Source organism: Dermacentor silvarum, chromosome 2 (assembly GCF_013339745.2).
Source record: "Dermacentor silvarum isolate Dsil-2018 chromosome 2, BIME_Dsil_1.4, whole genome shotgun sequence".
Lineage (NCBI taxonomy): Eukaryota > Metazoa > Arthropoda > Arachnida > Ixodida > Ixodidae > Dermacentor > Dermacentor silvarum.
In genome coordinates, this window is record NC_051155.1 from 43136187 (window position 1) to 43149455 (window position 13269).

Sequence of the window (13269 nt, forward strand, 5' to 3'; positions counted from 1 at the left end):
TAAATTGTAGTTGTAACCCCCCCCCCCCCCCCTCCACTCACGCGTCCAGCCCCACCAGTCCAACGTGCACCTTCAGCGCTCAGTGCACACTGTCATTACCATTCAGGAGATGGCTTGAGGTCGAATTTTCCGGATTAACAAAAACACTCTATCACCTACTGTCTTCGATTTACTCATTCACTCTTAAATTACTTTGAGTAAAACGCTGAAGAAATAAACATTGTCATCACCCTTATATATTAAAATTATAATTATTATAATTATTATTTATTATTATAATTATGTTTTGTATTATAGTTATTAGGCATTTGAGTTGCTGTTGGATTCCTCTGGCTAAAGCAAGGTAATTACATATTATGTAAAGTGATTGCTTCCCCCCCCCCCCCCCCCCCCCCGGCAGAGGTCCTGGGTGCGCTACTGCCGTCTGCACCGCGCCTGCCGGACAGCATGGCCTTATATTCGAGATGTAGCTATACTGCACGTAACACATGCGATGCTTTGCACTGCAGCTATAGGCAAAGCATCTCGATCGAAATGAATGTGCTTGCACCGAGCAGGTAGTAACGAGTTGAAGTGAATTTTATCGCAGAAACACACACAATCAACTCATCGTTTTGCACGTTGGCTCACAACCACACCCGATGAATATGTCTACTTTTTGAGAGAGAGCATGATCATATACTTTTGCAATCATATATACCGGCCTATGTAAAGCAGCCTGGGAATATTAAAGCATGAGTTAGGAAACCTGCTGCACGAATTCCTATTCGTTATATCAGCTACTGCACAAGCACAGACAAAAAGTTTGCTACATCAGTCAATCTAGATACTTTATTCAAGCCCCATTAAATGAAATACTGCCAAAAATTACCACCAAGCTAAAGTTTTGACACATTCAGTGAAATCCAAACCGAAACCAAACGTGGAATGTCCAATGCAATGTATCGCTTGGCAACACTGGTAAGCTTGCTGCGCCGGCAGCACATGGACGGCAGCTGTCAGATACCGAGGCCTGTTTTCGTGTGTAATTTTCGTTCGTGCATCCGTGTTAACGCAATGTTCTCCGCGGTTTGTGTGTTATTCGTGAACGCAATCGGAACGAGTCCTCATCAACGCAGTTTAACGCGACTGTAAGTAAAGGGAAGCAGCGGGCGCCTTCACCGGCGCGGCCCTCGGCGATCGCTTTGTTTGTATGTGTCGCGCGCACGGTTCAACTTTTGAATACCGTGGCTGCGCGTTGTCGCAGTGCAGTGATGATTATATGCCAGTGCTCAACGTGAAACTGCACAAACCGCGTCACTGCTGATGGAGCTGCCACGTACGTAGACGGCGGCGTCCGAGAAGACCTTTTCTGAAGAGAATGCGTGCCTGGCGATTGCCACTTCCAGTCGCAACTTTTACAAAGGTACGTACAATCCCCCCCTCCCCCCCCCCCTCTTGCTATGTGCTATTTGCATAATTTTGAAGCAGTGCGTGTTGCGATACCGCGTAAAGTATAAACCGCATTCACGCAATCTTGCGCGCGACAACAAGCGACGCGATGGAGATGGCTGTCGCGTTCGTTCGTCGCCTACAAGTCGTACAGCATGCAAGCGACGAGACGAGCGACGTCTCCCCGGTGTTGCCTTTATGAGGGCAGCAAATACTCGCCGAAACTGGCGTGACGCTTGCTTTATTAATTTAACGGGTTTTAGTGTAAAGAGCAGCATAAATATTTCTAAATATTTCACTACGTTATTATCCTTGCACGTATCAAAATCTAGTCGTTTGCTCGTTCCGTGCGACAATCGGTAGTACTTGACTGATGTATATACAGTTCCGGCTTCGCGCTATTGGCTAGTCGCTCATAGCACTTCCGGGCGACGAGCGACGTATTCTAAATTTCTAGAACCGAGCGATTGAGCGAAAAGACCAAGCGATCTGTTCGCGCGACGGCCCGTTTCGTCGCTCGCGCACAAAATCGCGTGAATGCGGTTTTGGCTGAAAACACAAGCGGGCGAATCCGCTCCTTCAGTTTCGTCTACAGTCCCTATTATTGTTATGTTTGCCTTGGAGTTCGTGGCGTATGTACATCGGACCCTGTCAACCCAATTACAAGTACGAATGATCTACTAGCACAGAGGCTGACTGTCATATTAATTTGATTGAAGGTCTGCGTTATTCGATCGATCGTCCTTGTTTCGAGTCATGCTATGCTACACGCTATGAAATATCTTGTATTATTTTATGTGTTTGAATTCAGCGTTGTAGTTTTGGAGCTGGATGTAGCTATATCATTTGCATTTATTTCACTGTGGTGTGCGCGGCACCTTGTAATAGTCTTTGCAGAGACGGAGTGTACCTGGCTGGCTGCTAGGCGATTCGTCTAGCCGAATTTTAACCAACTTCGTTTATATTAGTGGGCTTTGTCATGCTGGCGGACCGCCAAATCACCCTGGTGACATTACTAAATGCAATTATTAATTATCAACTTTTGTTATTACTATTTGCTGCTGTTGCTGATGCCACTAGCTAGAGAGCTGTCCAGCACAGCTTCCTTGTCAGTATTTTTAGGTGGCCTCAACTGTGCGGTACTTTCATATGAAAGGCTATACAAATGTTTACACAGCATAGCTGCGGCTGTTTGCATCATGAGTTTTTTTTTTCTTCTCTAGTGGATATAACTGCTATGCGTAAAATTTGAGAACAGTCATTCTTAGCAGTGAAGGAACTTTTACGCCGTTGCTTGCATTGAACTGTAAGATTACTACAACATTCCAAAAATGAGAGAGATTGTTACTGATAAAGTGTTAAATTGTTTTCGTGTCATGTCGGCTGCATAGATGTGCAGCAATGAACTCCATTAAGAGCAAGTCAAGATGGTAGAATGACTGCATATTATGATGATTCACTATAATTACAGCGTGATTAGGTGTCTAATTGTTGTGCACGCTGTAATGATAGGTCTCTTCATAAAAAATTACTGAATCACTAGTGTGTTACCTGCACAAGTTAATTATTGGTTGCAAGCTTTACTAGAAAGAAGAAAATTATTTTGCAATTGCTACAGAAATGTCCCACATCACACCTTCCGTCAAACACTGTAGTGCCTTCTCCAAAGCTATCTTCGGTAGCGATACATTTCCCTCAGAAGTGAAATGAAGGTACTTGAGGTAACCATAATGTTTAATTTACCCTAAGATTAGTTTTTGTGGTCATTTCCTTGACACAGCTGCACAGAAATGGCAAAAATAAGTTGTGCACACAATTATGTACACCGTGACTGAAGGGAGTATCAATATGAGCTTCAGAGTGTGAGGATTTATTTACAGGAAAGGCAAATGGCTCAGCCTGAGCCAGTGTGCTCTCACCTGCTTTTCTGCTCACATGAGTTGGTAACTGTTATAATAGGGCTGACTCCACACGTTGCTTGCATTTGTTGAAACCAATTTTTTTTCTCGATATATGTGTTCGTGTAGTATTTGAGCCCACTTAATGGTAAAATCATGACAGCAGAAGCTTTCCTTGTTTTTCTTTTACCAATTTGTTAGCGTGGCAGCACATACTGTGCGGTTTATTCTATTATCGAGCCATGCTTTGTACTCGTAGAGTATACAACAGCTCTGCAAGAGTTTGGAAAATGTAATGAAACAGGGAAACTGCCTTTTAGCATGTATGCACGTGGACATTTTAAGTTTGTCGCTTCATCTGTCAACTTAGATCCTTCATTTGTCATAGCACTAATACATGGGTACAACACAACAATATAGGCAAGCTTTCAATTTAACAGAAATTTTCATGGTTCTATTGAAATATTGTGTGAAATGTCGCCACTATACCACAACTTTAGTGAGGTTAGATTTCATTTTGACATTCTTGTCCATGTGCTAAATTCTCTTTTGGACAGCTTTTTTTCACATCCTGCAAGCACAACTTCAGCAATGCGTAACCTTTATCTGCATGGCAGACAGGTCAGGACTTAGTGGCATTGTTCTTTGACGTAGTGAATGTTATGTAAGGAATTAGGAACCAGCATTGAGTAGCACTTTGCAGCGCTACTTAACCATTCCCATGTCTAGTGGCAGCCACCAAGTGACATTTTTCTACTGATTCATGTAATCAATTATGGCATGCACCCTGTTTTAGGTAGCTCTTTGAACTTGTGCATACAGCCTTCTGCTATCACGTAGCTGCAGCAATAGTATTGAGTTCATGGAATGACTGGGAGCACTCGGTTCTTTACCATCACATTTCAGTGCATATAGCATCACGTGTACTGATCACAAAGACCTCTAGAGAACAACACCTAACTTGATAACCTACACAGTGCACTTGAGCTTCATATATCATGTTAGCTGCACGCCTATTTGCATTACTCTGCAGGCAGAGACATGCAGTCAGCAACACGGATGACTGCAGTTACATGTGTCTTAAATGAATATTCACCTAATGTACATGTCACTTCAACTGTCTTGCAATGTTCTACACAAGTCGGCTTGCATATGTGATGCTGCTAGCTAATATCTGGTAATAATAATAATCCGTGTTTTCTCAGTGGCAGCTGGCCTTCATGGGGCGGTGCAGACAGGGGACTGTCATTGCTGGAGCACCTCCTGGCTATCGGCAGGAAATGGAAAAAACATGGTAAATTCAAACCCCCTCTGGTTCTCATTTTCATGTTTCCATAAGTGTGTGTGTGTTCATCACCCTGAAGTTACTTAAATTTGAAAACGAAGCCATATAAAGTATACTCATGGTCTCACCTAGTGCATTATTAAACATAAAAGTACAAAATCACGCAGCTTAAGAACCTCAAAGATAATTTGTAGCAGATCAGTCACTGCAGAGGTCAGGATATGTATTGTCGATGCTCGCAGACAATAGAATTGCAGACTTGTTCATCATTAAAAGCAATTATACATTTAGGGTGTGAACATTTGGTAATGGTTTGAGTGAATGCTAGAGACGACTGCATGAATATGCCACCCCTAACGTAATGCCCTGACAGAGGCCCTTAAAGGTGAAATAAATGACGATAAGAAGCTTGGTAACAGATTTGTGCAACGAGCGAATTGTAGCACGCACAGGGAAAAATACACGAGAAGGCACAAAGAATACACACACGTAGCACTTCATTGTGCCTTCTCATATCTTTATTCCCTGTTCGCGCTACAGCTCGCTCATTTCAACATAAACAACCAACAAGCCCACATCGCCACTCAGATTTGTGCAGTTTCCTTCGAGTCATGTTTGGGTAAAGTACCATAGACTATATTTTAAGTGAAATAAGTTATATTTCCTCATTTAATTGGCCAACACTAGTTAGGCTCTGGGTATATTTTGGCCAGGTATGTATATATGTCAGTGCTACATTTATTAGATTATGTTTTAGAGTGAGTTTAAGTCATAATTATAGAAATTAATACTTGTGATCATGATATTCTTGCCATAAGTTTATGCAAGGGACATGTAAATTTGGTCTTCATATAAGCAACAACAAATGGAAAGTTGCTGACGATTTTATAGGCATTGAAGATGTCAACATGTTAGCTTATTTGGATGCGTTTGTGTTGTCATGTGGCCTATATCATACGGGATGGAATTGATGGCCAAAATTGTGGACATTTTAACCTCCCAAAGGCCAAAATCATATCTTTGATATGCTGAGCTTGATGCCTGAAAATGCTCATTTACTGATGATAAACATAATGTGCAATGCACTGTAGCATTTCTGACATGCTGCAACAGTTTCAGTTGTAGATAGCTCAGCAAACTAATGAGTAATGAGTTACTCTTAGGTTATATATAACTAAAAGAAAATTTAGTTTTTCTTTTGTGTATATATTCATTGGGGGTGATTGTATGAGAAAGAAAGGTTATCAGGTTCTATTCTTCCTTCATATAGAATTGTGTCTGCTTTCCGAACTTTAGGAAAGATGTTCAATTTGTCAGACACTGCCTGCATAACACCACCTCCATAAATAGGAAGAACTGATGTTCATCCGTGATACTCTAAGAACACTGCAATGAATCATAGGTGCACATATAAAAGTAATCACAAGAAGGGCAATGCATAGCAAGCATCTGCATCTAGATCGAGATAGTTAAATTTTGGATTAAGGTGAAACATTGCAGAAGAGCTGCATGCTGTACATGATATGCAGGCTAAATCATTGAAGGTTGATTCATTGAAGGCATTATAAAAATAATGTTTTGCTATTTTCTAATAGCAGCCGGAGTAATTGCTATGAAAGAGAAATAAAATTTTTAAGGAATAAAATAATTAGCTAGTGTCTAGTACAGAACTTACAGAAATGAAATTACTGAGTGCAAATGTATGGAATAAGTTGTTTCACTTGGAGAGTGCTGCACAGGTCATGGGGCCACTAGAAAATTGTGAGGATATAAGGGAAGAGCGAAAGCATGTGCAGTGAAAATATGGGCGAAAGTGTCTGTAAAGGAGCGAAATCGATTTTAAGACTCTTACTGTAAGCCGATGAATAGGGATTTCAAGGTGGAGGATTGCAAAGGTATAGCTGAATCTCTCTATGAGCCATTGTGACACACATGAACAATTTCCGTAGAAAATGAGAATCTATTTAAGCACGTTACTGAGAGCATAATCACTGGAAAATGGTAGAGCAGAGATCGGTTTGCGTAAACACGGGTTTGGCGCTTACTTTCAACTGCAGTTTACTGAAGAAATGTGATATTTATAAGTACTGAACAAGACCATCATGGGGCATCACATTAATGATAAAGCAACCAAATATTGGAGTCACTAGGACCCCCTAATACAACCACATCATAGCCATGTGCCATGACAGATTGGTACGGCCTAGTATACCAGAGGTGATAAGAGACAATCCAGATTATCGCACAGCATGACGCTTGCCTCTAAAAATATGTGAAGGTAGGTTGAAGCATGTGCGCTGGCCCAGCAAATAATAACCTAAAAAAACAAGACTTAAAAAGCAGATGCTGCATCTATAATGATTACTCGGAAGGAGTACATAGCAGATCAAAAAACGAGAAAGCAAAACCAACCAAGTAAGTTGGTTTTCTGAAGGCACTTCAGGTCTTTATTTGCCACTGCACTGCATCCAGCAGCATCTGAGGCAACAGAATTGGTCGAGATTTTTTTGCGATCTTGTGCATCAGGCTCGCTCGTTCACATGGGCACAAAACAAATCCATCTGCCTGCCTTGAGTGTCGGTGGCATATTCTTACCTTGATACCCTGAATCAAGTTTACCAATTCAGTTTTTCGAACTTTCTGCTGCTTCTCAACCTGTGTGCATTCATTGGTTTGCCTCAAAACTGCAACACCAGTGCTTGTTTTGAGACCATATTCACCCGTTTGACAAGTTTGGTGATAGATCTGACTCCAATTTGTCTTCCACAGTGATGGCATTGTCTTGAATGCCAAGTTGTTGCAGGAGGCCCTTCAGCTACTTACGCAGAACAGCGTGTCTAGGATGGCAGTGTCAGCATTATAATTGCTTGCGATAACATTTGCAGCACCTGTAGCACTCATCACGGCAGGGTATACGGCTTTCGCCCATGGGTCAATGGCATCCTGTATTATGCGCTGCATGGCAATCTAGCCAATTTATAACTTGCATGCTTTTCATTGTAATCGTTAGGGGCTTAGCTGCAGCCTTACTAGCCACTGTGGGAGGAGGTTGCTTTTTTCGTACCTTATTTGGGGACGGAGCATTCGGTAGTTCTCAAAAAAGTTCATTTTTGAGGCAACACAATTAAAGTGTTAGTTACATTCTGCATCAGTGACGCACACACAAGCATGCTGTTTGTTGTTGGGTATCAGGGAAGAGTTCTTTAGTATCTTTCTGTTTAACTTAGTACTAAGTTTAGTGCTAGTAGTAGAAATATGTGATAGTACATTTAGTCCATGCATAGCTTCATACATCTCGATCAGAATCTGAGCAGGGCTCGCTAAAGTAACCGACTCTGAGCAAGCTTTATTGTATATCTTCTCTTCATCTTGTAGGCATCAGCGTGCTACAGTCAAATTCAAACTTGCGAAACTAAAAAGCAAAAAGAAAGGGAACTGTTTCCTCATGCATACCGCCGCAAACAGCGTGCGTCACTGTTACTGAATATTAGCAACAATGCTTCTTTCCCATTGTTGCTTAATAGTGAGAAACTTTCTTGTGAACTACTTGGTGCTGTAGCCTCAAAAAAATTCAAACTTGCTCCTAATGCATTTAGTAAAGCCCTCAACACACACAAGGAAAAGTTCCTATCCTAATAATTATCCAGTAGGCTCATTGAAGACAAGGGCTTAATAATAATAATATGGGATACTGTTGGAGCTGTAGACGCTCATCTTATTCCATTACGCCTCCATAAATTTTTCTGTTAAGTACATGGCAGTCACTTACAGCAACATTGGCACTCCCATGTTAGTCATGCTGTGCTATATACACAATGCCAGGTGCTGTAATAGGTCGACAATGAAAATAACAGTCATGGGTACAGCTAAAGCGATTAGAATGTTTAAAGCAGTTAAAAAACAAATGCAGACCGAGAGGCAGAGAAATGAAGAGAGTGCAAGCACTCCTTTGTCTGCGTTTGCCCATGCCGCTTTCAACATTTCAACCATGAATACATAACAGCTTGCCCAATTTTTGGTTCTCCTGGATGCTAAAGCGGTCTCAGATCCTCATGACTAACCATTTCAACTGGATGAATCTACCGCAGTAGTGGTATAGCAGTAGAGCATCCGCCTCGTATGTGGGAGGTACTGAGTTCAAATCCCCGCGCCGCCAGAAAACCTCCGTTTCTTTCTGATGGGTAGAGATGTCCCTTGGCCTGGTGCTCGGCTTCTTGTGAGGGTTCACATCTTGAAAGAGATTTCATGCGTGCTCTCTGGGCACTTATTGTCCAACGACAGATGGCCTTGTTGAAGAGCATCAGCCTCGGCTGCCTTGAGGCAAGTGCAGCCGCTAGGTACCTACCGGTGAAATAGGTACAAGCATGCTCCCGGTCTGGTGTGATGGATAGTTGTTTGGCATGTATGTCTGTGTGCAGTCAAGCAGTAATGAACGTCAGAGACGCGCGAACTGATGTGAACCAAAATTTAAGATGATAAGACTGTAACAAGACAAGCACTAAACACAGAATACATATCAAAGGTCCCTAAAACAAACACGTCTACACTAAGTCCTACGCGCAGCGTTCAAGAAAAGAGCAAGTACGTCTCATGGCTACATTCCTGATGGTGTCGTCGATCAGTGGTAGATCGTCTAGCTGTCTCGACGATTTCCATTGGAGGCGACCCAAGGCATGATGACCCTCGTGGAAGGCCAGCCAAGGCAGGGTGACGGCAATGGTCATCAGTTGAGGCAGGCGACGGCTGCATTACCGTGGCCCGAGGACTCGAATGGCTGTCGGGCGGGTTGCTTCCACCGCCACAACCTCACATGCCACCTCGAGCAAGAGGCGGCTTCAAAGCAAAGGCCTCGGTTAGGCCTCACCCCGGACACAGCCTAAAGATGCTCCAACAGGTGGCTACGAGCAGGCTACAGCCAGGCCTGCTCCAAACGGCATCACGCCAGGCGCCACTCTGCGTCTGCACCAACAGGCAGGCGCGTTGTCCTCAGGGCTGCCTCAGATACCACGGCAGGAGCTCCCGAAACAGCGCACTGGTCCTGCGTCTTCTAAGTTGCTAGCCCCCTCTGCCCATTTGGCACCCACCTCTCTTCTTCCTTCTCTATTGTTTCTTTTCTGAACACTGCCAAGCACGCAATCTGCGCCTGGCTCGCCTTCTGTTTCTTCTTCCTTCATTCACAGTCCTCAAGAGTTTTCAAGCAGTCCACACACATAAACAACACTCATAAGGTTCTTGCACTGCACCTGGTGCTTGGCCATTATGGGACCTCAGCGCTTGGAAAGGGAATTTGGGGCACCACATGGGAAATTGCCACTATTGGGAATGGCCCAGGCCTACTTCTTTTTGTGCTCATGAGGGTTTTGACTGGTATTTAGAGCACAGGCTCCTCTCCCTGAAGAAAACCGAACGCCATGCTGGGGTACACTTGTGTCCATTTGAATCAGTGGGCGCCGTGCGGTGGTAGAAATTGAACCTACGACTTCCTGCGGCCGAGGAGGGCAATCTACAAGGGCAATCAAACAAATGCACTCTACATGTGAAGTAGCGGGAGCCATTTTGACAAGACAAACTGAGCTGATGCACTCACCAAAGTAGCAGGGCAAAAAATTCTCTTGGGAAAGTTTCACCCACTGGAGACAGGCAGGTAATTGTGTTGTGACCCTATGTGAATGAGTAGGCCAATAGTAAAAGGTCGCTTGAAAGCTCGGCTATATGTTTGCCTCAGGCGCTGCCGGACACAGCGCAACGAAATTAGAAGCCTGAAGTACCTTTCTACTGCTTGGTAAGTTTGCCCATCAGTAAATGGCTTCGTGCAAGCAGTCCCTGTTCTGGCCTCTTGCTTCAGCTCATACATCCCCCCAGACAACTTGCTGAAGTAGGCTCAATCACAAAAACTTGGATACATCACAGGATGCATTCATGCTGCAGTTATGCTAATGTCACATGGCGCTCAAGTTTGAAGCTGGCCACCCACATTCCCTCTAAAGTATTATTGAAATCCATTCTATTGTCGATTTGCCATTAATATTTGGTCAGAGGTACCAATGTATTTAAACAAATTTAACATTATCATGACTTCAGCTGTGAAAACTTTTCAGTATATGTGAAAACTTCCTTGTGGTTACAGCATTTATAAAATATTGTGGACAGGTACATGAATATTTAGCTCATGTATGATGCCCATGTGCTACATAAACACTTTATGAAAGCATCTAGGGCTGGGATAGTTTAATTATTCTATTGGAATTGTTTTGTGCGTTGTAAGGGTAGCATTCTGCCTACATGATCATGATTGGCTGGCTATGTGCAGTGGATGATAAGAATGGAATATAGAAATGAAGGGAAAGGAATCACTACAGTATACCAGTCCTGCTGATACTTTGCAGCATACTTCTTGTGGAACGAGCATACGCACTAGGTATTTTTTATGCATTTGTTTATTCCTATTTTAAGCACTTAAGAAAATGACACAAAGTGGAAGGCTATGTTATATGCAGGGTAAAATCTTAAGTTAATTTCCACAGCCACCTAGTTCAGCCTAATCTACGGCACACTAAGATTGTGTCGAAAAGCCAGCTACCAAAGAATCAAACAAAGGTGTAACTTACAAGAATGGACAAGTCTTATTTTCGAACCTTGAAAACATACATTTCAAATAAGAATTTAAGCTTAAGAAATCTGCACTTCTGGCTGGCCCTCCAGTTTCTGAAACTTCAGTAGTGTCGTCCCATAGTAGGTGGTCCTCAGTGGTGTCAGTTGAGCTTCAGATGCCAGTTCTCTTGAAGCTTTTGGTGACAAGTGTCATCAGAAATCATGTTCTGTGCCTCTAGGACCAATGGACAGAACAGTTCCACTGGCAGCCTTCTAAACTTGCCTCCCGGTGCCAGGGAATGATCACAAATACTGAAAGTCTGTGATTCTTTGTATGTAGAAGGCAGCTGCTGACATGTTCTCATGAAGCCCATGCCGCCACATGAAGCACATCATCCAGTTGCTGCTTGCGTTGAAGTTGTTAGTTGGAATGCCCTGCTTCCTTGTAAGTCGGCGAGCGTCCTTCTGTATCATTTAAATTTACACAGCACACTCATGAAGCCCATGCCGCCACATGAAGCACATCATCCAGTCGCTGCTTGCATTGAAGTTTGTAGTTGGAATGCCCTGCTTCCTTGTAAGTCGGCGAGCCTCCTTCTGTATCATTTATATTTACACAGAACAGCTGTCCAGAGGCTTCTGAGCTATAAAGCACTGCTACTTCAACTTGCGAGTAAAAATCAGTCTTGGGTCAGCGGAAATTCCTGCTTGCCTTGCTGGTAGCATTCAGCTTTGCATGCGGCCATCTCTAACGGCAGATGTGTACTTTGCTGACGCCGAAGTACCTTCTGAATTAACGACTGCCATTCTACAAAGCATGTTGAAATGCTTTGAGCTTGAAGTGGGTGCTATAGCTAGCTTGCGACCTTATGTGGCACGCTAGCAGTCTGATCACTCCATGCATGCGCGGCATGACCTGTCTAGACTGACAAAAAAAAAGGGAAAAATACTAGCTTTGTGCATATAGCACTAGATAGCTCCAGTGCTGGTACTGCCACAGGCATCCGCAGCTGGCCATTATCATCAGTCGAAGTCAAAACCAGGCCACCGGTTGCAGTGTTGAGTTGTAAGTGTGGTCATTGTGTGGGAGGGGGAAAAATATGTGAATTTTCATAATGTGCAAACTTACGGTGTGTACTATTATTAATTAACCAAGCAGGTATGCAGTAAGGCCTATGTTGGGATTATTGCTGCTATTCAATAGGAATCTGTGTAATGAAAACAGCTTGGTGTGCCTGGCCTACAATTACTTGAAAATATGCATTTGCTTCCAATTGGCCCTTCACCAGCCACAAAGCTGGCTTCAAAACAGTCATAAATATTACTTGTGCTGCTTTCACCACTTGTTAGTCTTTTAATGTTTATGCTCAATTCCTCATTTCTCAGTGTATTAATCAACACAACAAGTATTGTACTTAGTCTTCTGTCGTATGACAATAATGGTTCATTTGTTTGTGCAGCTGTTTTCACAACGTGGACGACACCGTGTCAAAGGAAGTTATGGAAAAGAGACTGAAATCAGTGCACTGGTACCCCTTGCAGCAATTGGGTAATGTGCTGTAGTAGTGAACTTTGCAATAAAGTTTTATCTCTGTTCATATTGCTTTCAGATGTTATAAATGTGATTTCCACATCACACACGTACCAGTGACCTGAAGATTTGGATGGAATGGTGAGCATATTTATGCAGTGAGCCATCTTAAGTGCCGACTGGCATACTCTAGTGTTCAAAGGCACTGAATATATTCTAATTAAGACTGCAAGACTGTAATGCAATCACAGTCAGAATTCATCAATTCAATAAACAATACACATTTGAACAGTGGTCTCCGGTACAATGGCATACCGACAAACAGTAGAATAGGTAGTAGACAGGTAGTAGACTTGTAGGCTTGTAGACCTGTAAACTTGTATGTCGATTGGCTAGTAGACCATCAAGGTCTGAAATTAGGGTTAGTCAACAGACATGTAAGCTGATAGCTGGTTGGAATTTTTTACTGGAGATATTCATGTAAAATTCCAGACCCGCCGTAGTGGCTAAGGCGTACGTACGTTGCTCTACTG

General features: G+C 43.0%; 1 long non-coding RNA gene across 1 annotated transcript; it reads left to right on the forward strand.

Moving 5' to 3' along the window:
* Positions 1–494: 494 nt before the first annotated feature.
* Positions 495–12815, forward strand: LOC119440914 (uncharacterized). Its single transcript, XR_005189672.2, has 3 exons — positions 495–1405; positions 4535–4623; positions 12666–12815. It is a non-coding gene; the product is annotated as an uncharacterized LOC119440914 (long non-coding RNA).
* The last annotated feature ends 454 nt before the right edge of the window (positions 12816–13269 follow it).